Source organism: Miniopterus natalensis, chromosome 1 (assembly GCF_054644295.1).
Source record: "Miniopterus natalensis isolate mMinNat1 chromosome 1, mMinNat1.hap1, whole genome shotgun sequence".
NCBI classification, from domain to species: Eukaryota; Metazoa; Chordata; class Mammalia; order Chiroptera; family Miniopteridae; genus Miniopterus; species Miniopterus natalensis.
The window spans coordinates 143935478-143957527 of record NC_142081.1 but is presented as its reverse complement, the minus strand read 5'-3'; the positions used below and the strand labels follow the sequence as shown (position 1 = coordinate 143957527).

Below are 22050 nucleotides of genomic sequence, written 5' to 3'. Positions count from 1 at the left end.
GCTCGTGTCTGCCTAACTCACTAAAAACAGTTTGGCTCTTTACATACATCAAATGGATGGAATGATCATCCTTTTGTCAAATGTATGGGATGACCAACCTCTTATTCATTTGCCCTGAAGCTATGACCTAAGTGCACCCTCTTCATGCCTGTGTGTACTTGGCATCTGCTGGCTTCACATGAGGGGTGTGTGCTAATTCCCTGAAGGAACCTAGGAAGGATCCCTGATGAGTGTGCCAAGGACCCAAAACACATTTGAAGACCCCTGACTAATTTTGGAGGCTGTTTTTGAAGCTACTTTTGAGTGATAGAATGAAATAATAGTAACATCTTAAAGGAGAAAAAGAGATCCAGTAATGATGAACTTTAAAAAAAAAAAAAAATCTTTATTGATTTCAGAGAGAGGAAGGGACGGGGAGAGAGAGAGACAGAAACATCAATGATGAGAGAGTTGTCACTGACCGGCTGTCTCCCCCACGCCCCAGGGGATAGAGCCTGCAACCAGTGCACGCGCCCTGACTGAGAATCAAACCTCAATCTGCTGGATCCTGAGTCGATGCTCAAGGCTGAGCCACCCCGAGCCGGGCCTGATGAACATTTTTGTTATCTCCTTTCACTGGATGTCTGATCCCTCTTAGAATATAATTTTGATTTGTTTTATATATACTTCAAAAGGCACAAAGGTCCAAAGGACCAGCCAAGATATATTTTTTTCCCTTACACACAGAAAAATGTTAGAATCATATCTGTGTTATGGCAACTAGTCTGGGGATAGAAATCAGGGTCCTGGAGGAAATATGAATGAGAGCATAACTCGCAGAGAAGTTCTTTGCTTAGTGTGGTGGGGAGAAGATTAGGTTGTATGATTAGCGCAAATTTTGTAAAGGTGTGGTGATGGAGGAAGCAGTTAAGTAGAGACAAATGGAATTATCTAAAAATTTTCTGTGTTTTCTAGAGGTTTTTGTTTAGGTGGGCCATAAGCAGACACTAGGCTAACGTTGGACAATATGCAGAATTCAGAAAAGTGTTTAATAAACAAGATACTTTTAAAAAACATAGGAAAGCAGAGTAGTGAACAGAAATTTCACTTCTCAGGGACTGAGAGAAATAGTCACTTGTAGTAAAAGTACCAAAACTAGAGGATACAGGCAGAAAGCTGACTCTACCCCCTGCCCCATATGTCCTCTACCCAGCTCAGAACAGGGCCAAGCGCAGTGCTGAGAGAGAACACAGTAGAGACTTAAAAGGTACCTCAATGATTGAGTATTGGGAGCTCAGTGGTGGTTTAATGGAACGAAAAATTGGCTTGTCAATTTTATTCCACGTTTGAGCAGCTCTTATCATTAATTTCCTACTAATATTGAAATAAAACCTGCCCATGTGTACCTTTATTCACTGCCGTCTGTTGTGATATAGAATCAATCATGTCCCTCTTCTGAGTGACAATTCTTCAAAATTTAAAGAGAGCCAGGTTACATCCCTGTGCCCTCGCTCCATTCTTACCCTGCCCTGTGCCATCTTAAATGTTATTTATTTGGTTAAATAAGACTGATCCCTTCAACTATTCTTCATATGATCTTTGTGCCAGACACATTCTTCTCATGGTTTCTGGAGGCATTAGAGTTAGAGTTATTTGTTCAGCCCATTCTTTCAGCATGATCTAATCTTTTGGAATCTTGATTTTGCCATCAAAAGCATGTTTTATTGTGGCATATGCTGATATGGTAAACACAATTTTTGTGCTTAACAGAAATGTCAGTTTAAATGTTAATGAGGTGACATTTTACACATTAAATTAGAAAAGAAGAAAAAGAATGAGAAAGGTGTGGGGGAAAGAACCATGTTTCATAAACATTTAGGAGGGGCTTAGATTGATACATATGTCGTAAAAAGAAATTTGACAGTGGGCAGCAAAACTTCAAAGAATGTATATTCTTTTCAAAGTATAATTTCTCTCCTAGGAAATAATTAAAAGGAATTAATCTGATCAGGCAGAGGGAATACATATTTCAACATAGTTTAGAATACTGAAAAATTAGGGAAATCTAAATATATTAGTAGATGATTGAGTTAAATTTTATTTGATCCTCAAAATGGAATATTAAGCAGCCAGTAAAAAAAAAAATCACATTTTTATATGGTTAAGTGGGAAAAAAGAGACAGGCAATAAACTAGTCTGAATAGTGGAGACTTTTTGTTGGTAAAGGGTACGTATGTGTGATGAGTTTGAGTTTGTGTATATGCACAGAAATATCTGGAAGCCTATGCACTCATTTAATAATGATTATATATTGGTGGTAGAATTGCAGGTGAATTTTACACTCTTGTTTATACTCTTCTCTGTTATGCAAAATTATTTCACATTATTTCATATTTTAGTGATGAAGAAATAACTTCCTTGGCTCCCTTTAAGGTGTGCCTTACTTACATGTGGATGCAGATCTCTGACTGCTTTCCTCAAGTATTAGTCTTTCATACATGCCCAGAAATGTTTGAATCCTAGCTGTGGGTTCAACTTTTAGTAAATATAAATAAGTAAATAATAAAAAAAACTAAAAGTAATTGCTTGGCATTGTGCTCATGAAATAGCCAATTGACTGATGACTATTCCATTCTCCAGAAATTTCTATGAACATTGGGATACAACCTAAAATACTCTGTTTCAGATAACTGCAGGTAATGTTTTTCCTAAATGAACACAAGACTCTAAAGTGACTTTCTTTACTCCTTCCTGCTTGACACCTCTCTTAGATATATATGATTTGCTTTAAGGGCTCATTTTAAAATGAAATTGACCAAGTGGCATTTTCAAGATCAGTCTTGAGAAATGGGGGAATATTAAGAACATTGGTAAGATGCTTTCTCTCAGTGGCACAATTCCCACATTTTGATATGTAAGGCCAAATTATTTCACATTATTTCATATTTCAGTGATGAAGAAATAACTTCCTTGGCTATTAAAAAAAATCTAGTGATGAGTTCTGGCTCAGTTGGTTGGAGTGCCGTCCAGTACACTCAAAGCTGGCAAGTTCAATTCTCTATCCAGGCACATACTTAAGATTCGGGTTCCACCTCTTGTTGGGGCATATGGGAGGCAACTGATGGATGTTTCTCTCTCTCTCATTTTCCCCCCTTTCCTCTCATTAAAATAAATAAATAAATAAATAAATAAATAAATAAATAAACAAATAAATAAGTAAGTAAGTAAGTAAGTAAATAAATAAATAAAAAAGAAAGAAAGAAAGAGAAAAATCTAGTGGTGAGAAATGAAAACAAGTGGATAAAATAGGAATGCTATATTTTTTCTAGACTTTTTTCCTCAAAATTTGGTGAGTGGTTATTGATATAAACTATATTACATTTTTTAAAAAAATTATAATAATTTCTTTGTGTTTTCTTGGTTATTGTTAAAGTTTGGTTACTGAATTCAATTTGATAAAAACTAACACCACAATGTTTATTCTTTCATAGAAAAGTGGGAAAAAATAATTGGTGTAACTGATAGATATAATTGTGTTGACCATTCTCCCTATTTTAGGATTAGAATAGCATTAAGCTTCTGTGTATATTGTGAAAATTAAATACTTAGCAAAATGTTCATGCATTCGTAGCAATTTTCTCCTTAAAATACAAAGCAAAAGTTAATCATGCAGATTTATATTCTGACCCACTATTGTTGGTTCAGAATAAAAGCTCCAGGCAAAACAAAAAACACTGTCACAAATCAGGTAGTTTCTTCTTTTCAGTGGAAAATTGTTATTTCTACACTAGTGAAAACATAAAGCTGGAAATGTTGCCATGGAATATTAAAATATAAACAACAAAAAATACCCAGCTAGTTGCACACATTTATCAAACTAAATCTCCTAAGTAATCTTCATACTTAAGTGAGGGTTCAAGTAAAATTTACTGACCTCATTTTACAGAATAAGTCATTTTCCATGCAAGAACACTTGGTATAAAACTAATAACGGGGCCGTTGTTACTTAGGTTGACTTGTTCTGTTCATTCTTTCACTTATCAGCACTTTTTCAGATACTAATAAGAAATACGTCAAGAAAAAAATGATATAGAGACAAAATTTTAACCACTCATACCATCATTATTATCTTTATTACCATCATAATCATTACCAATTCCACCCCAGTATTGCATAATTCTTCAGTGAAGGTGATATTTTGAGAATTTCCCACTGAAAATAAGTGTTTTTTGTGTGCATTACATTAATTAATTCCAAATTACTTAGAATGCAAGTAGATTTTTATTTATTAAATAACTTTTTTTACATTTATTATACTATTTCAAAATAAATTATACATTTATTATACTATATATTTATGACTAAGATATTAAAAGGAAGAGCAGTGTTGTTTCTGATATGAATAAAAAATAACTGGAAGAAGGTCCCTTCAAACTTTTATTTAAGAGCTGGCTCAATCAAGTTCCTGTGTGTTAGTTAGGTAGTCCAGAGAAATGGAAACAATAGGATATCTACCTATCACTTATGTATCTATGTATCTATGTATCTATGTATCTATCTATCTATGTATCTATCTATCTAATCTATCATCTATCATCTGTCTATCTAGCTATCATCTATCTATCTAGCTATCATCTATCTATCTATCTATCTATCTATCTATCTATCTATCTATCTATCTATCTATCTATCTATCATCTATCTATCTAATCTATCTATCAAACCAATAAGATTTATTTATTTGTTTATTTATAAATAAGGAACTGGCTCACATGATTATGGCAACTGGCAAGTCCAAAATCTGCAGAACTGATGTCCTGGTTTGAGTCCAAAGGCTACTGGAGACCAGGAAAACTGATATCCCAGTTTGAAGGCCATCAGGCAGGAGAATTCTCTTTTACTTGGGGTAGCATCAGCTTTTTCTTCTGATCAGGCCTTCAACTGATTTGATGAGACCCATCCACATTAAGGACAACAACCTGCTTTACTTAGTCTATTGATTTAAATGTTAAATATTGTTTAAATGTCATCCAAAAAACACCATTCTCGAAACACCCAGAATAACATTTGACCATGTATCTGGGCCCTGTGTGACTCAGCCAAGGCTTTTGTTCCCATAGGTGAGACAGGGGGAGAAGATCCACACTGACTTTTGTGCCTTTTCTGCAGCACTGTCTATTCCCTCTCCTAGGCATACATCCGAGGAAGGATTTCTTAGATCTCTCTCCCTGCCACCCATCTTCCCTGTGAGCACGCAGTTAGGTCTGTGACAAAAGCCTACAATTCTCCTCTTGTCTGCACTTGGCTTTGAGCAGTTAATCACTGTCCTTTATAGGCACTTTCTTCCTCTCATACTCTGCCATAGTGAACATATGCTGGTTTTCTATCTGTCCTTGGAGTCACTTGCCTTACATTAGATTTCAAGTTATTTGATTGCCATATGACTTCAGTTATTTGGTAAATTCAAAAAAAGTTGTGATTTTGCAGATTATCTGGTAATTTTTTGATACAGTTGGGAGTTATGCTCTTTCCATATTTCTATATCCTTATGTGGAAGCTGGAAATCTAGTAATTTCTTCTTCCAGGTAAGGTAAGGGTCAGCTGTGTTTTATAGATGGTTAAGGTGGAGGAGAATACTAATCACCTTGAGAGATGAATAGAAGCTGTTGTAAATTGGTAATTATTTTAGTCCATCTGGGCTGCTACAACAAAATACCATTGTCTGGATGGCTTTTAAACAACAAATATTTATTTCTCACAGTTCTGGAGGCTGGAAGTCCAAGGCCAGGGTGCCAGCATGGTAGGTTTTCCTGCAAGCCCTCTATTGGGCTGCAGATTGCCGCTCTCGCTGTGTCCTCCCATGGAGGATGGGGTTAGGGAGCCCTGTGGGGCCTCTTTTATAAGGGCACTAACCCCAGTCAGCAGAGCTTCACCCTTATGACTTAATCACTTCCCAAAGGCTTCATCTCCAAATGCCATCACACTGGAGATGAGGGTTTCAACATGCACATTTTAAAGGGACACAAACTTTCAGACCATAGCAGTGATACTCTTCAACTAAACAATGGCCTAACCTTTGTATTGGCAACTTGTAAAGAACTCATGTTAGAGATAATCTCATATAAATCAAAATGAATTTAAACATCCAGTTAGTTATCACTTGTCAGGGAATTATCAAGTATCGAAATGAGTGAGATTCAGGTGGTAAAGTGGCAAGAAAGACTAGAGTGGATCTAGCCAGGATCTAGATGGAGGCTGGACATCTTTTATTCTAGGGGAAAATATAGAAGAAACATAAGATCAGGTAACCAGAGAAAACTTTACCTTTTCCCCTCCTCTGACCAGACTTCTTCTGATAAACTCTTTAGTATAAGTTACTGTAGGCTTATATTGTACCTATCTTGCTCCTGGAATAGCTATTTCTCAAAAAAGCCTTGGCTTTTTTTCAGTAGGAAATGGTATTTCAAGGATGCATAGGCATAAGATGTGTTTATTGCTACTGGGTTGGTCATTGTTTCCTGGATCTCTTTAGTGGACATAGCTAAGAATATATTACATCCACACACATGTGCACAAATAGTCACATGTACACTAATAGAAAACACTTTATGAGTTTAAAAAATTCAGGGCTATATGGATATTTACTTAACTTCTTTTGTTTTATATCTGTATCTCCCCTCTTCCAACATCCAAATCCCTAATTCTCAAGGGACACAGGGAAAAACAGAATTTGAATATCCCATAATTACTCACTTTATTCTAAATAGCAGTCTTGGAATTAAAATGATAATATCACCACAGCAATATAATACTAAATATAGTTAAATTATTTTGAATATGTTTTCCCATATCACCCTCCATCGTTTGTAGTTCTATATCTACATTTTCTGATCATGTGGCCATGACAGCCAATATTCTACCCCTTTTTACCTTCATTTTTGCCACAATTTTACAAATAGTTATGTTTAATCTTACCCACCAGTTCTTGTTTTAATGTCTCTTTAGTTATTTTAATTTTATGAAGCCTGTTTTCTAGTAGATTCCATGGGAAGGACCTATGAGAACAATATTCTCTGAGTTTTTAAATTTGATAATTTACCTGTATCTTTTATTGAAAGTCCATTTTATATGGATATAAAATCTTTGCCTCACATTTTATTTATCTTAAACATGTTTAATTCTTATTTTAAATATGTTACTACATAATGCTCTGGCAAAAAGTGTTGCTTTTGGAAAAAAAATCTATTTTTCTTTTGCTTATATGCCACTTTTTGGGGGTCTAGATTATCAATGACTTATTTATTTTTAATGTCTTGTAATTTTACTAAAATATATCTTGAGGTTAGTTGTGTTGGGTTGATAGTCTCAATTACATGGTATGCACTTTCAAAATATAGTTTAAAATCTTATTTATTTTATTTATGGGATGTGTTCTTAAACTACAGGCTTTTTGTATATATTTTGTTCTGTTTTTTGTTTGTTTGTTTGTTTCTGTTTTTTTCAGGGACTCCTATTATCCATATGTGATTTTGGGGGTTAACCTCAATATTTGTCCCTTTTTCCTGAATATGTCTTCTTTCTTCATGTCTCTTGATTTTAAAACTTTTCCTAGTTTTATTTTCTATTACTTTTTAAGGCACCCATTACAGTGTACATGCATTCTTATAATCCTTATTAGTCTTTATTTCTGAAATGAAGTTTTATTTTCTTTTAAATCCAACCTCCCCTCGCCCCCTGGAGTTCTACCTGAGCTTTTCTAATTCTGATCTATGTTGTTCTTTCGCATCTAGAATCACTGTTATAAACTGACAGTGGTATGTTACAGTCTTGAGAGAACACCCGCTGTTTGAGCTGGATGCCTTCCTCCAACCACCTTTTCTGGGATTATCATTCCTTTTCTTCGGAACTGACTCATGCTTGCTCAGCAGCTGCTGCATGTGCTTATTTCTAACGACAGTTACTGGTGCCAGGATGGGCACCTGGCTAAAACTGAGTCCACACCCATCACTTTTGATCTTGACTTTGAGCTCAATCTCTTTCTCATGACTGTTGACAGCGAAGTTTTCTGCCATGTGAAGAAAGGTATTCTGATCTCTGTGAGAAGAATGGAGCCCAGGATGCTAAGTGATACAGAGATGAGGGTGGAGGAGAGTTTTGACTGCATTCAAGGTTGCAGTCATTCCTGAGGCCCAGCTGTGTCCATGACCTTCGCCAGCTTGGCTGTTCTGCTTGATACCTACGTATCATTTCATAAACTCTCCCTATTTACATAAGTATATTTGAGTAGGGATCCGTTAACAGAAGGAATATATTTCAAGATGTCTTTATATTGCTTTCCACACAAAGCATAATTGAGCCTAGAACATGATAAACTCTCCCAAGCTCTGTAAAACCATCTTTTTCTTCATTTCTGCAACATATTTGATAATGTCTTAAAGTAATACTTTTTTCAGAGCATCTTCATTCAAGTTTCTTCTTTCAGACTATTCTTATTTCTGCTTCACAGTCACCTTTAAATCTTAGTGTTTAAACTTTCTCTTCTCCATATTTGTTTTGTTGTTTCTTGTTGTTTTATCCCTTAATGTTTTCTTTGTATATTCTATGTGGGTTTTTCAATTTTGATATGCTGCACCATTTTCTTAATTCTCTGCAGTGTCTATTCTGCTCTTTATTGGACCCAAAACAGATTTTCCTTCTGCTATTGCATTCTTTTCTCACTTCAGCCAATATCCTTTGTATCTCTGCCTTTATTTCAGCCTTTTTGGGTGTAGGGATGCTGCTTCTGTTTTGTAGAGGCTCCTAGATCTTTGTGAGGACACTAAGTCTCGGGCAATTCTTATATAATTTTGAAGAAAAGAATTTTCAGAGCTATGACCTCTTTTCATCTTTAGGGAAATTTCTTCCTTGCTTCCAAATGTTTCTTTCTCTGTGTTTTCATAGGCTGCATTGTGTATTTCATGGACGTACTGACTGACTCAGGGACCCGTCATCCAGGATGGCATTTTTCAACAAATTCAGTTTCCTGAGTCTCCTTTGGTGTTCACTTGGGCTCGAGAAACTTTCCTCTTTCAAATCTGAACCTGAAGGTCAGAATGTAACATTTTACTTTTATTCTGTTTGTAATGCCTGACTGGCATTCATCACTGTGAAAGGAGTAACTACAGTGAACCTTGGGCTCTGGCTGTGCTAAGGAGCCCGCTGGCGCTCTTTGAACAGTGCTGTGCACGAAAGAGCACACTGATCTTAGCACTCCAGTGCTCCTGTGTTTGTTTTGATTTTTGTGAGCTTTTATTTCCCCAAACACAAAGCATCCTTGGAAACTCCCTTAATGCTCCTCTCACTTCCTTCTAATGAAATGGAATATGAAAAGAGAAAAGAGCCAATGAAGATGATTTAAAAGAGAATAGGACTCTGTTTACTTCTGAAAATAATTGTTTCTCTTTTTTTCTACAGAGTCCAAATACTGTGTTTTGGGATTAGGTGTATAAAGGGGAAATGAGTTAAAGATTTTTCCTGTCTTTTTGGGGGTGGGTGTTGAACGTCTTTTGCTTCTGGGCTGGATGACTATGACACAGAGTTCATGATTTGCTTTTTGATCTGTTCTCACTGACAATGCATTTAGGGGAAATTGTCTGAAAAATTTGGTACATTATTTTCTTTCCTTTTGCTATTGTCAGTTCTTGTCTCTTTCTTTTATCTTCATTGATGTTTTAATGGGAGACAGCAGACCAGACACATCTAATCTGTATTGAGGTTTCTTATTAAATTTCTTTGGATTTTTGGGAAATTGTTCTAGTGTTTATGAAGACAAAAACTCTATTAGTAGGTTAACAGAAGCATGTTTATATTTTTATTGCAAAAGATAATAAAACAAAGATAGCTTGTTTCTATAGCCTCTTTTTCTGGGAACAGAATCTCTCAAGTACAGTAAGTAATACCATGGACTTTGAAGTTAGACTGAGGTTTATGTCTAGACAACACCACTTTCTGTAACTTTAGGATACTTACTCAACCATTCTAAACTTCATTTTCTCTTGTGTAAAAGAGAAATAATAGTACCTACCTTGTAGAGTTGTTGTGAGGAATGGACTTAGCATGTGTTTGCATATCATAAACACTCAACAGTTGGTAGCCATGACTGATTATTACAAGTATGATGGGAGACATTATCTTTGAATTTCCTAATTGCATGTGAAATTCTTAAGCCTTATGAGCAAGATTAGGTCTTATTAATATTTTTAGGACATAATATTTATAATAAAGACATAAATCATTACATAAGCTAACATATATTATTTTAACAAGATACCACAAATAATTTTCCAGTCCAACACTCCTTACCCATATGTAACATGCAACTATATCCCTAGGCAATTTGTGCAGAAAGTGGTCATTAATTATTCACTTAGGAAGGTGACAATTGGTTCACACAGAGTATATTTCTAAAACAAAATTGTTAACCTGCTTTGCCTTTTAGGAAAACAGCGATCTTCCACATAAGAAAGTGAACAAAATGTTCTTGACAAACATGTTAAACAACTGAGAACTGATAACTTAGAGTCTTGTCTCACAGCAGCGAGGAAGACTGGTCAAAACTCCACAGGAACACATCCAGACACACTAGCAGAGGCCCTGCTCACAATTGTCGGGTTTCAATGTCATAAACTTTGTCCTGCCACAGGATAGGCATTATTGATCAAAGGACATGATTTGCATCCAAACTAACATAATTCAGAAAACAGAATATACATATATTCTTGGGAACTTCACCAAACCATTTCATGTTCCAAGAATGTTATGACCATATCCACGAAGAACTGATTCTTGACTATATAGGAAAGAATTGAAAAGTCTATGACTTCTCTAGCTCGATTGTTTGTTTCTTCCCCTTCTTTTCTTGTCCTTCTGCTGTTTAATCCTTTCAGTTTCACTGTTTGTTAACGTCTTTCACCCCTGGAGTTAGTCACCTTCCACAATGGAAGTTCCACTGTCTTACATCTGATAGTTACTGAGATAAAACATTTGAAAAAGGAGAAATTTGAAACTATAATCATTAACAGGGTGTTGAAATATGTGTATTTCATTTGTTTGAGACTATTAATCTTGAAAAATAGCATAGTGTATTTTTATTTTAACCAATGAACTTATATGCATATATGCATAGCCCATAGACAGACAATAGTGTGAGGAAAGCCTGGGGAGGGGGCAGGAATGGGGTGAGGGGGTAATGGGGGGAAAAAGTGGGACATTTGTAATAATTTCAACAATAAGATAAATTTAAAAAACACTTCCAGCTTAGTGTTGGGTATTGAAAAAGAAAAAGAAAAAGAAGTTTAGCAAATGCTAGGTTGTAAAATAGAAATGACCTTCAATTAAGGAGGAGCTGGTGGTTCACAGAAAAACTGACTTGTATAGTAAGAACATTCGCTGCCCGATACAATGGGGGACAACTGGGCAATTAATACATGGGCCAGTGGAGATTCATGTCTTCAAGTAGTTCTAACGTCCACCTGCTAGGTGCGTGACTCTGAGCAAGACCTTTTTATATCCTTGAATCTCAGCATGGTTAATAGTGAAATGTGGTACAAATATAAACTCCACTGTGTTTATATAGATTCTTCAAGCAAGGAGTCTTTGAGAAAATGCAGCATTGAAAGTTCAAAGCAACACAGTAAATGAGACATTTGCTTGGAGAAAAGAAACATTCTCACAGAATAGAGGGAATTCTGAGGAAGGGGACAAGGCAGTGCAATGTAACGGATCCGAGCATGAACCCTGGAGCCAGACGGCCTGGATTTGAACCCCATCTCTACCACTGACCTGGTGCATTATCTTGAACAGCTTACTTTCCTTTCCATTCCTCAGTTTCCTCGCCTTTAAAAAACAAAGGATGATAATGATAGTACTTATCTTATAGTGTTGTTATAAGAGTTAAATTAATATTTGTAAAATGCTTACCCTGTAGCATTTAATGCATGCTATGAACATGCTTATTAAATACACTTGGAGGAGATAAAATCAGTTCTTAAACAGTCTTGACAGTTTTGTGTTAAGGGCATATACTTTGTATGTGAGTGCTCATGGGAGTGTTTATTACTCTAACATAAATATCATGTGGTTTGAAGAAGAAATTAAAACAAATAAAAAGCTATGTTTTTAATTTGCATGTAGGATTTTTAAAAAAGGAAATGGATCATAGCAGGTTGGTTGTAGTATATCCTTGGGTCTGGGTACTGTTGAATCTTTGTACCAATCTTAAGAGATCTAAATTGTCACAGCAATCTACTTGAATTTGAATAGCACAAGCTTCCCTAGAGCCCCTAAGAAGGCCAGTAAGAAGACTATTTGGAAGAAGACCTGAGTTCCTCACAGTGGTACCAAAGCACTCACAAAGCATTATAAATAGCTGCACACACAATTCCACAGGAGGAAGCTCTAGGAAAGTGTAATTGTAGCTTTAGCTCCTGCAGCGTGAAGCATTCGCAGGGTCGATGGGGGATATCACTGCAGCATTGTATTGTGACAGGTCAGATTATTCCTAATTGTTTGCTCTCTGTTACACGCTTTGGCCATTGATGTGTGAGTGGACATGACAGTTGTCTCATCCACTGGAAGCTTAACTGCAGTTGAGTGCTTTGTCTTGGACCCTTATCTCCTGCCCTTTACCATGGCATGCGGGTTTGGGAGTGAGAAGACATGTCAGGCCTGCCGAGCCCAGCTGCATTAAGCAGGGCCCAGCCTAGCCACTGTCTTCAAGTAACACGAGGAATAAGCAGGTGTGTGTAAGCCACTGAGCTGCTGGGGCTGTGTGTTCCCACAACTCACCTTTTTGAGGACATGGTCTAAGAGGTCTAGGGAAATTTGTGGTGTTGAAAAGCACTTTGGTACATTAGCCAAACTTAAATGTCCTTATTATCATACTCAGAATGCCTATATATTATAAAGACAGTCAATCTAAGAGTTTGCAAATATATATCCTCAATCTGGGGCCCTTATTGTTTACATCTTTGAGGGGTTAGTAGTAATTTAGGGGGACAGGAGACTGTTGTTTCTCTACTGCTGTTGCAAAGGACCACATATATTGGTGGCACCCCTTGAATTGCAGGAATTTATTTTAAGTGGAATGATAATACTCTGACTTTATATATCTTCAGCTTCTTTTGTCTAAGGCATTCAAAGAACTCTTGAAACAGTGTCCTCACTGATTCTTACTTCCACATGCAAACAAGTAGCTATAGCTATTGCACAACTTTGCAAGGTGGAAACATGGAAGCAAGTGAAGCCATGGTCTGGGCAATAAAACACCTGGGTATTTGAGGTTACATAGGCAAAATATCAATGACCAACTAAATCTGAAATAATTCCTATTACCACTTATCACATATAGCATCTTATTTTGGGACTGTAAAAAGTTCAGTTTTATAGTAGAACAGAATAGATAAATGTCTCCAGGAATGTGATTCTTCCAGAAGCCCAGACTGCTTTCTACCTTCATTCAGCTCTTTGCTCAAGCAACACACTTTCAAAGAGACCTGCTTTGATAATCAGATCCTAAATAGTCTTCTACCCTTCTCTAGTCTATTATTCTGCTTTATTATATTATATATTTCCTATATATTATATATTTCTTTGTTACATATTATATTGTATATTTCTTTGACTATTATCTTTCATGTTGACATATAAGCCCTGTTTGTGAGAAATATGTCTGTCATATGAGAATCAGTCTATTCACTGATACATTTCTAGTGAATAACACTTAGCAGATTGCAGGTGCTCAATATGTATTTGTGGAATGATTAATTCAACAATATTGAATAAATTATTTTTAACATTTAACACAAAACATTGTTATATCCTCTTTGTGGATTGTAAATTCTATAATTTAAAAATAGTTATAGTTTCTATTAATGTCCTGGCCTTAGACTCCAGCTTATTTGGTACCAACATTATGCTGCCTTTAAAAAATTTGTTTCTTTACATTAACCTTGTATATCTTTGTGCATCTCCTTCTATTTATTAACTCTGATTCATAGTGATATCCCCTATTTAATTCTGATTTGTCAAATTCAGACTGAATTGTTCCAGGAGAGCAGTGTCTTTAGCAGTGGCTAACCTACACAGAAACATCAACAGTTGCAGTTCTTTAGATTGGGTAAGTTTCTTGAAGCTAGCCCCTTGAATAAGAGTCTTCTAGGGCATTGCCAGCTGTGGGGCGAAGGAAAAGGTTATAATCTGTGGGTCCTCCTTATTTGCTTCTGTCGAGCTCAAATATTATTTGTGTACAAGGAGCCAGGATAGGAATATAAGGGGCCTATGTGAAGTTGCTGGTAGATGAGCATATGGCAGCCCTATGGGGTTGATCTGAGTGAAATGCTTTTCACCAAGATTATTTATGAATGGATCCCGGTATTGAATGACAGTACATGGTAGAAACTGAGGGGAAATTTACTCATTCACCATAAATTATATTATAGTTAAACTCTTTTCTTAAAACCATTGTCATGACAGTTATTCTAACCTTGTACCAAGACTCTCATTTCCCCCTCATTTCAATCCTTAATATTGCTGTCCAAAGTCCATTCACACTCAGGGCTGAATGAGGAAGACCCGCCTCTGTGAACAACAAAAAGACTGAAGCATATTCATACTCTATTGGTGACATGTCATTATAACGGACCTTTCAAAACTCTGTCCACATACATAAAGCCATAGAGTCTTTTCTCATGTCATCAACCCTAAATCAGTGGCTGATAATCTAAAACTGATTCTTTACTTTTCTAGAGAAATGTGTCACTCATCTTAATACCCTCCTTCACAAAGGCAACTAGGCAGCTAATAATCCCTGGCTAGCTTAATAAAGTGATAAAAGAAATAAAAATCAGAAGGGGCAACAGGGGATTTTTATCCCATTTAAATCTTATTATGACCTTGAAAAAATTCACGTGTAAGTACATCAGTATGGAGAGGTCCATATCTGACCATCAGGTCCAATAATGAGAACAGATTCTAAGACATAGTTACTGATACTATTTATTTAATGAGACAGATTATGTAAATGTAACTGTACTGGACATTGAAGCTTGCTTAACTGAGATTTACAAAATCATTTTATTTTTCTTGAACTTTTATATTTTAGGGAACTTGCTAATTGAGTTAGTAATTCTCCTGTATATTGTGAAGCTGACAAAAAACAAAAACTCAATTTAAATTCAAAACCTGGAGGGGTTTTCCTGTCCTTGCTGTGAAAGGTAGGTTATCTTCCTAGCCAATTTGTCAAGCTTTTTGACCATTTCCTAAATATTTACTCATTTATTCATTATTTGCTGAATAGCTTCCATGTGTTAAGAATTGTTCTAAGATCTGGGGATAGGTCAGTGAACAAAATAGACAAATCCCTGCCCTTCTAGAGTGTTTATTTAATTAAATGAACCCAATGTTTAAAAATAAACAGATAGATATATAAAAAATGTTAATTTGTGAAAAATGATACAGGAAAAAATGAAGCTGAGAACCCAGAGGGTAGCAACCTCATTATCAAAGAGAGACAACCTATATGATTATTAGACATCCCATTTAAAAGATATTCCAACTGTCATGTTGATAAATTTCAGGCTTTAGTTTTGTTTGTTTTGTTTTGTTCTGTTTTTTGGATAATGGGTCTATGACAGGTTACCTAGACTGGCTGCATGGGAATTTCCTGGAGGTCCTCATTAAAAATACAGATTTCTGGGTCCCACCCATGATGCATTAAATCATAATCTCTGGGGATAAAGCCTGAATTTGTGTGCCTTTGAGCGAGTTCTCCAGTTAATTGGATATGCCATCAGGATAGGAATCACTGCAGCTACATTAAGGACCAAGAAGGGCATTAGACACAGTCATTCCCTTTATTATTAGCACATGGAGAAGTCTGTTGGAGCAGTATAAGATAGTTTGTGGCTTTTGTTGACCTTTCCTCAACCTTAGTCTCTGTAGGCAAGAAAAGGTCAGAACAAGCTTCATGACCTCAATATAGAGCCTCAGTCACTGAAGCTCCTGCAGTGCCTTAATATTACTTTGAGGTCAGAATCAGGCAGGTGTTTTGATGGATCAGGTAGCAATTTATAGTTGGGCACAACAGTGATGTGATTTTTTCTTACAACCCTCTGAACTGGATGCACAATTATTGTACTCTCAGATGAGCTGTGTGTGCACCCCATGCAGCAGAGAAGAGAAGACGATCACTGTTACATATGAGCACGCTTTATGGACACAGTGTAGTGCCTTAATAGATAACAAATTGACCACAATTTCAAAAAGGACAGGAGGTAATACTTTTTGACTGGTGTTCCTCAATTTTTAACATGACTTTGGGTCATAATTTTATGTATAGCAAATGACTTAGTTAATGACCTAGTGCATTATTTGTAATCCGTAAACCTCAGAGGAGACATTAGGAAGTTATATTGAGGTTAAAGCTTATGTGGGGGACGTAGTGGTTGTGGTTATGCTCTGTAGCAGTGTTTTGCAAACCTATCTTCATATTAATAAATAAGTTACCTGAGGAGCTTAAAAAAAAAAATCTGCCCCCTCTCCAGATATTCTGAATGAATTGGTCTGAGGTGGAGTCTTGGCACCTGATTTTATTTTTTTTTTTAATTTTTATTTATTTATTTTTTTTTAAAGGAAGCCAGTTTATTTTTACTTTTAATATTTATCTTTTCATTTTTTTCAGTCCTCACCTGAGGATATGTTTTTATTGATTTTAGACAGAGACAACGGGAGAGAGAGAGAGAAACATTGATGTGAGAGAGAAACATTGATTGGTTGTTTCGAGAATGTGCCCCAGGGATTGAACTCACAACCTGTTGGTGTACAGGAGGATGCTCCAACCACCTGAGCTATCCGGCCAGAGTTAGGCATCTGATTTTTAAAAAAAGTTCGTGAAAGAGTCCAGTGTGTGGCTGAGTAGAGGTTCACTGTTCTGTGGCTTAGAAAGGCTGTGCCTTGGTCTCCCTGTACCCTTTGTATCCTAGCACAGGACCAGAGCTCACGTGTCCTTATCAAGCCCATCTCTTTTCCTAATTTTGACATTTAACCGGAAACACGAAATACATTAGCCACACCCAGGTACTTGCCAAGGAATGTTCTCTTGAACTCATGACCACTCAGTAATCATCGGAAGCTAACTTAGAAAAACATTATTGAAAATCATTAAATAAAATTTTCCTGGGTTTCAGAGAAGGAAAAATAAATCCCAATTATTACTATAAAACTAATGACCACTAACACCTAGTTTGTAACCACCAGCAGGACTTCCTAATTATTGTGGTTTCTCTTGTCTCTTTTTATTGAATTCTGTGTCTCATCTTGCACTTTATTTAAATTTTGACATATATAGATCCCCTATCCATGCACTTAGATGACAAGCTTCTGAAAGAAGGGAATATGTCTTTTATGTCCTATGCCCTTTAAGTCTTTTATATTTCCCAAGAATACAAGTAGCACCAGGAATCTAACAGCTGTTTGATAAATATTTTTTTAAAAAAATGAATGAATCAATGAACAATTGATACTTGTATCTCAAGTGACAGAATATTAGTTCTACATCCTTGGGAAATTATAAACATCTTAGAAAAATTTATTAAGAATTTCAAGTACAAAAATAAAAGCGAGTACAATACATTGTATTAAACCACATGATAAACCCTGCCAGTGATATCCTTGCCTGGGTAGGTTCAGGCCTTCGTCTTCTTTCTACTGAGTATTCTGCATTCCATACTCCAGCAAGTCCAGAGCTAAACGAGAACCTGCATGCGTGATGGATGGCAATTTCTCAGTTTCTTTCTATATCAGCGCCTGAAACTTATGGCTCCCAACACTTCCCAGTTGCCAGTGATCGATGGGTTTGTTTACCACTTCTCCTTCGGTCTAGAGGGAGATACTGAGTGGGGTTTCTGCCAGCAATCTCCATGGCTTGGCGGAGTCCCAGATCCAAGAGCTCTGCAGCCCAAGCTGTGTTTATGGCACAGAAGCCCCTGGGCTTTTTTGGATTTTAATCACTTTGTGAACAGATGCATTCCTGTTGGGATGGACAAGGTATTGAAACTTGCACTCTGCTCATTAAAACCTAAAAATCTGTTTGGCCATAAAGCAGTGTTCATTTTTTCTTCCAATAAAAATATTAAGTAGAAAATGTTTCTTTCAATCTGATTCCTGTTTCCACAGTTGCATTTCTCACCCAAATGAAAGAGGCTATTAAATTGTAATCTCAAATTATTAATAATCCCTTTATAGTTGAAAGGGGACAGGAGAGTTGAATGGAAACAAATATGTAAGATATCAGCAAACTCACTGTGCACAGCATGTGCATATAAAGTAGCAAGCTGTTTGCTGTCTTTGAGAAGGAAAAACATCCTTGTGTGCATGAATAATTGTGCTCTACACACATAAGCAACATATGTTTACTTCTCATTATCTGACAAGGCACATAGTATGTTACTTAATTACAAACACTGGCCTTCACACACAAAAATAGGAGTTACTTTAAATTTCATAGAACTGTCCTATGAAGAAGGAAGGTAGGAAATAAAGTCAAAATTAATAAAATAAGGTTTGTACCTTGACCTCAGAAAACCTGGTACACACAGTCTGATGATTGGCTTGTATGCTTTGTATGCCTAGCAGCCTCCCTCTCTCCTTTATTTCTCTTGCACTGTTTATTGCCTTCTCTGAAGAGTCCATGGAAGCCAGATCTGGTATTTTTATTGGGCTGGAATGATTCTGGTAAAAACAAATTCTAAACAGACACGACAGGTGTCAGGAAGAGCAGCTGGATATGGTGGATAGGTGGGAAAACATTAAACGAAATGATGAGGGAGAACCTTTGATTATCTGATACCAACACCATTTCGGTTGTGGATTTGTGACCATGTCTAAGAGCTGCTAGCCACCAGCCTCCATGACGTTGTGACATTGTGTTAGAGGTGAAAAATGACAAGATAATTAAAAATTGAGGAGCGATGTCCCTTAGGAAGACAGGAGGAGAAAAGAGGTGCTCTATCTAGTTGACTGAAATTTTGGGTTAGAAAATTACAGTGCTTTTCTGAATAAATCTTTGGCAAAGAAATATTCTTTATAATAAAGTTGCCTGTGCTATAATACGTAATGAACAGAAATTTCACAAACTGTGTAAAGCAGTGTTGCTATGTTTCCTACCCTTGTAACCTCTGATTCTTCAGGTCATATGAGTCAGAAGATAAATGCTGAATATTGTCCACAACAACAAATTATCTCATCAGCTCTAGTCCTTGTAGAAACTCCCTTCACCTGTGTTTCTAGGCACGTCCAAGGCATGTTTGTCTAAGCTCACCAATGCACATCCTTTCTGCTACAAGTCAACTGCCATTTCTGCTTTTTATCTTTTCTCTCTGCAGTGCCTATTGCTGAGAACTTTAATTCTCGACAAGTTTTGTGAAGAGTGCCTTTCAATTGCTGCCACCATTTATAGTGTGTGTGTGGCTCAATATGTTGGGATTCTTGGTTACAAGGAGCAGAAACCCAGTTTAATTCTCCCGTGAAGGCTGATGAAATCCAGTGGCAGGACTATAGTGGTCTCAGGAGCAAGGGGAGTCAGGGAATCTAGCCCTGTCAGGAGTCTCTCTCTCCCTTTTCCCCTTTGGCAACTACTTTATTTTCATCCTCAGACTGGCTTTCTCTTCTTCCTCAAGCCACATGTTGATAGTTTCTAATTTTGTATTTTGTAATCCAGGCACCCCAAAGACTCTGTCAACTCTCTCAATCCTAGACACCACTTTGCTGTTCACGATCCTGTGGGTGGTGGTCTTTTCGATGGATTGATGGAGTGGCTGTTGTCCAGGGCATCACCGAGATTGAAGTCCTCCCCTCCTTCCAGCAGGTGGTGGTAAGTGGCGATCTCAGCCTCCAGCTTGACCTTGATGTTCAGCAGGCCCTAGTGCTCCTGGGCCTGTCACAGCCTAGCTCTGACTCCAGGTGCAGCAGGATCCTGTTGAGCTGTCCTTCAGATTTCTCATCAAGTCCAGGTCGATCTCCAAGGACTGGACCGTATGTCTCAGCTCCGTGAGTGTCATCTCAGCAGCTCCTGTCTCAGCAGTCTCCGAAGTGACCACTGTGGTTTTCTCCTCAGTCTGCTGGGACCACTGCTTGTCTAGCTCCTCTCAATTCTTCTGAGCCAGTTTGTCATAATGGGCCTGGACGGCTGCCATGATCTTGCTGAGGTCTTGAGATTTGGGAGCATCCAACTCCACGGCCAACCCAGAGTTGGCAATCTGGTTTTGTAGACCATTTACTTCCTCCTCGTGGTTCTTCTTCATGAAGAGCAGCTCCTCCTTGAGAGCCTGTCTCTGTCTCCAGCTGCAGCTGAATGATATGGGTGTCATCAGTGACCTTTCGGAGCCCGTTGATGTCACTTTTCACAGACTAGGGTATGGCCAGCTCTGTCTCATACTTGACACTGAGGTCATCAGCAGTAAGACAGGCATTGCCAACCTGTAGAACGATGTGGGCTTTGTCAACAGGACTTGCAAAGATTGAGTCCTCTAGTTCTAGATGACCTTGAAATAATGCCCCCAGGGGTCCCTTCTTCTTCAGATGTTCTGGATTTTGATGTGCGGTCTTTGATTATAAGCCTTCAAGCCTCTCATCCTCTCCAGGTAGGAGCCCGGGCAGTCATTCTGGCATTGCATAGTCTCCTCCTCACTCTGGATGATTCCTATGCCCACCAGACACCCCCATCTTCACAGCCAGGCCTTGGGCCCCCAGCCGTCCTGCACACTGGTGGAGCTGGACATGGAGATCTGGGAACCTAAGCGCCCGGTGCCTGCACAGACGCTGGGGGCTCTGCTGGCCGTCCGGGCCAGTAGCTGGGCGGCTGCATGGAGCGCAAGGCCCTGTGGTTTGTGGAGAAGCTAGAGCGGCTGCTGAAGCTCATGCTGTTCAGGGAGGAAGGCGAGGAGCTTAAACACAGGTTCGAGCGGCAGTGCTGAGTGTAGGACTTCTTACTAGTAGGCATTTTAAAAATTGGAGAATGAATGGATTATGTGTGTTCATGTTTTATGTGTGCGTGTGTAGCATTAGTGGTGAGAATCAGAGAAAAACGACTCATAAACAGCGAAAGAGAATCAGCTGCTTTTTAGGTCAGTTTAGGGGACATTTTGAGGCTTCTTCTGGTTCTCACTGTAGTTTTTATATCTCCCCCTACAAACTAAAAACTTTTAGGTAAATTTCTTTTCATTGATGATCTGGGTAGAAATGATAGCATCTTACAATTTCAGCAGCACAAATTCGTGAGAGCATTCAGCCACATGCTAGGTCTTTAGAGTTACCTCCCTGTCTTTCTTCAGGCAAAGAAAAACCCCAGAAAAATTCCCCACTTCCTCCATCATCTCAGGTGAATTCGCCTTCTGTTGGCCTGGATCACTCTGAAATCACACTTGTGGTGTGTGCATCTATTTACCTAAGGGAGCAGGGTACTTATGTGTCCTGGCAAAGGTCTGAAAGGATTACTTTAGGAATAACTTTTGGCCTGCACTGAAAGGCTGGTTTTCCAAGTTGTCTGTTTTGAAAGAAAGCGGGGAAACGCCCCTGAATAATTACCGCTGCTTAATTCCCGAGCTCGGCGTGCTGCAGCCTTGGGTGTGACAGGCACTAGCCCCGGGCACGTGGGGCCAGCCTCTGACCCTGGGGGGCCTGAGAGTGAACCGCTGGCATCTGCCGAGTCCCCTGAGACCCCTGCGCCCTGGGCGGGCCGCGTCCTCGGAGAGCTAGGGGTGAGCTGGGGCCCGGAGGGGTCTTCGCTTTATTTATTTTTTTCAATGTGGACAAAACCCTCAGGATATTAGATTGCAAGTTTTATTTGTATCCATAGATCATTTTAAGGGGAATTTATATGAAGCACGTAATTTGAGAGACCAACCGTTTTGACTTGTGCATCTGAATTCTCTCTCTTCATTCACCCTCCCAACTTTGTTTCTAATTCTGATGTTGCCTGATAGAGGGGGTTGAGTTGTCTTTTCTTATTTTGAAGGGACTTTTAAATCCTAATAGCTG

At 37.9% G+C, this 22050-nt stretch overlaps 1 pseudogene; it reads right to left on the bottom strand.

The window, feature by feature from the left end:
* Positions 1 to 19646: 19646 nt before the first annotated feature.
* Positions 19647 to 20932, bottom strand: LOC107545482 (keratin, type I cytoskeletal 18 pseudogene; annotated as a pseudogene).
* Positions 20933 to 22050: the final 1118 nt, after the last annotated feature.